The sequence below is a fragment of the Amphiprion ocellaris genome, chromosome 10, assembly GCF_022539595.1.
Source record: "Amphiprion ocellaris isolate individual 3 ecotype Okinawa chromosome 10, ASM2253959v1, whole genome shotgun sequence".
NCBI lineage: Eukaryota > Metazoa > Chordata > Actinopteri > Pomacentridae > Amphiprion > Amphiprion ocellaris.
Genome location: NC_072775.1, coordinates 17,742,329 through 17,745,837, shown reverse-complemented (window position 1 = coordinate 17,745,837; position 3,509 = coordinate 17,742,329). Strand labels below are relative to the sequence as shown.

At 38.2% G+C, this 3,509-nt stretch overlaps 1 long non-coding RNA gene across 1 annotated transcript; it reads right to left on the bottom strand.

The window, feature by feature from the left end:
• Nucleotides 1-214: 214 nt before the first annotated feature.
• On the bottom strand, nucleotides 215-3,092 carry LOC129349802 (uncharacterized). Its single transcript, XR_008602933.1, has 2 exons — nucleotides 1,651-3,092; nucleotides 215-715 (listed from the first exon to the last, which is right to left on the bottom strand). It is a non-coding gene; the product is annotated as an uncharacterized LOC129349802 (long non-coding RNA).
• Nucleotides 3,093-3,509: the final 417 nt, after the last annotated feature.

Genomic DNA, 3,509 nt, shown 5'->3' with positions numbered 1-3,509 from the left:
CACATTTGGGGTAGATATTCATTTGCAGTAAATTAAAGTATTTAAAATCTTGGAGTTAAACTTTGAAGAACACAAACTCTAACAGAAAACTTTGTTGATACGTTTGTTTTGTTTACAGATGTTAAAGGAGTTTTATTCGTTACTTATAACTAATCAAATCACTCCAGAAGACAGAGCGACCACAGGTAGATAAAGGTTCAGAGCCAAAGTAGCACCATTTTTAAATGTATTTATTACCATAAATCAGTAAAAAATAAAATACTGATAATCAGTAAATCAGTCAGCCCACAATTACTACAATTCTACAGTTGATGTCTCTTTCCTTTGACTTGTTATTTGTACAATATACGATGTATATGATGGCGTTTTTTCATCCCAAAGGCTATACTATGATGTTTTCTAAGAGACATATGATGCTAATGTTTGTTCTGGCCCTGGGCCACTGCACTCCTCCTCTGTTGTTTTCTGGATTGTACTCAGCTGCATGCCTTCGTCCACCCGGCCTCCGTTGACTCGTCCCGCCTGCCGTCTCTGGAGCTGAAGCTGGATTGGAACAGACCAAAGTACAGTCCAATCACGATGCCAGCTGCCTCTCAAAAGGCTCCTTCATCTGGCAGGTGGTGGAACTTCTTCTGAGGGGAAGCTGAGCTGGCCTGGCAGAACTTTGGAGATGTGTTCCAGTGGTTGGTGGATGCGTGGGGAGATAGAGAGGGACCTTTGAATTGTTCAGAAAGGAAAACAGGGAACCCATTGGTAGTTTTAGTTTAGGGTGCTACTGTGGTGTGTTTTGGGGTTTTAAGAGGTGAACAGGAAGAGTTTTTTTTCGCATTGATTATCTTTTACTTTGTTCCTGGTTGGAATGCCCATCAATGTCAACATGAAGTTCACTTTTAGTTCTGTTTATTTATTTTTATTTTACTAACACCCATTTACTTTTAACCCCCTCACATGTTGTGTTGTTGTAAACTTACTCTTTCAAATAAATTCTCGTCTAACCCTCTGGAAACCAGCGTTTGGACTGTTTTTGTGTTGCTCCTCACCTACTGACAGCTGTGGACTAAAGGCTATACTGTGACGTTTTTAGAGCCACATGCTGTACTATGATGTTTGTTGGGCGACACGGTATACTATAGGCTTTTTTAATTAACATATTACTGTGATGTTTTTTTGTTTTATTTATTTATTTATTTTTTTAGCAACATATAAGAATTCGAACTGTTTTAAAAGTTACTATACTTTTACTTGTGCAATGAAATTATTATTCTATGGCATTTTTTAGATGACATATTATACTCTGATGTTTTCTTAAATTACATACTATTTTGACAATATACTGCACTATGACATTTTTTGAACCACATATCATACATGACAATTTCAGGCAACATCATATCATTTTGTGCATTTTGAACCACATAATAATCTATGAGGGGTTTTTTTGCCGACATGCTATACTATGAACTACAGGCCATACTATGTTATTCTTGAGTAAAGCATACTATACTTTGACATTTTCTGAACTACATCCTATACTATGGCGTTATACACAGAGTGCTTTGGTTACATGTTGATTTATAATCTAGATTTTTTTCTGTTTTGTTTTTTGACAGGATTACCACAGACCTGACAGAGAACACCGTTGACACCCACCTCAGGGAGATGCTGCCTAAGATCTCAAGGCTGCTTGGTCGTGGTCTTTCTGGCACAGACTCTTCCAAGATGAGCCGGGAAGTTTAACACTGATGGAATGACACCAGGTCTAAGCCGACAAACTTCCAATTCCTCCTCAACCCATAGTCTCTGGGAAACCTACATGGAGTAAGAAAAGTAGACAGAGAAGTAATTAAGTCTGTACACAACATATTAAAAAGAAATCATGCTAATAAATTAAGTACAAAGAACCAAATTCGCCAATATACTGGAGACCAGAGTTATTTAATTTGATAAATATAATCTTGTTTAGTAACATTTCAATTATTTGAGAGCAGTCCTAAAGAACTGCCTGTAATCCCAATCATAAAATGGGTTTGGAGGAAGAACATAGATGGTAATCTGGATATACATGAGTTAGGCTTTATAACTACTATTGGTAGTATTGGTGGTAGTAATAGCAATGTGACTACTACTAGTAGTAGTGATTGTACACCACTGCTGCTGATACTGGCACTGCTACTACAAATTGTAATATTATTACAAATGCTGGTACTACTTCTACGACTCTAACAGCTATTTTATACTACTACTGCTTGTACTTTTAGTATTACTACTACTGCTTGTACAACTATACTACAGCTACTATTAATCGTCTGGTATTTGGTTGTCAAGCTGCTAGCTCGCCTTAGTGTTTTGCTAGTGGCTAACTAGTTAGCTCTCATAGACTGGAAGCTCTCAACAAGATTTCATAATGAAAAAAGAGCCAAAAACTATTCTTACCTATGAAAAGTCATTCCAAGTTTCCTTGTCTCAATCGTACGACGCAGTGTGTAATTGTATGCAGCACAGTGAGACGGCATACTTGTTTCCGTTTTCACGCCGTCTACATCAACGGAATGCACTGAAACTTTGCCCCCACTAGCTTAGCCTCGTAGCACGCAGCTCAAAGGGGCGTGTCCTATCTACTCATTCATATCTATGAGAACAGCGATGGCTGCAAATAAGGACGCCTGATGTTGATTAGCTGCGTAAATACCATTATATACAGTCTATGGTAAATACGTATGTGAATCGCATCATTGGCTGCAGCAGCCAGTCACCGGTCACTCACTGACTCACACTGAAAAATAGCACAGAATGAATTGTTACGTGTTTATTTTATTTACAATTTAGGTTGTATTTTTTTTTTTTTTGTGCGGAGACTGTCAGCAGTGCACAATTGCGCACGCGCGCAGCTTAGAGGGAACAGTGGGTCTGACCATGTTTTAGCCACAGACCGCAGAGTGTTAGATTATGTTTTCATCCATCTCCGTCTTGTTAGCTTTCTTTCGGAGTCTGATTTAAGGGTCCAGAGGAATTATCTCTAAGGGGAACAAAGCCACCTTTTAAAATAGGCCAGTTTCTTGAAACCCGGAGCTGCATCTGTCCTAAATATCTCAGCTGGGGAAGAGAGTGAGGAGTCCATCTGTCAATAATTAAATATGTACTCTTAGGAAACGAGGTTTGCAAGTAGTATTTGGGTTACTCAAGCATTGATAAATCCATCCAGTGTATCATCCTCATCTGCATGTCAATGTAATCTAGTTAAAAACAATGTAGTACCATTAATGCATGGTCCAAAATAATTTCACAGTTCTCTGTTGTGCAACATTCCTAGATGTCACTGTTGTTTTCATGTTTGCTGCTTGTGTTGCCCAAAGCTACAAAGTTGGTCAGGGAGAAGGTGCTGAGGTCAGCAGCTCAACTCACAAATCCTTATGAAAAGGAATATTTACTACTTCACCATTCATGCTGGCAACTATATATAAATCATTAAACTAATGCCTGTCTTTTTGGTTTCAAGTTAATATTTAGAT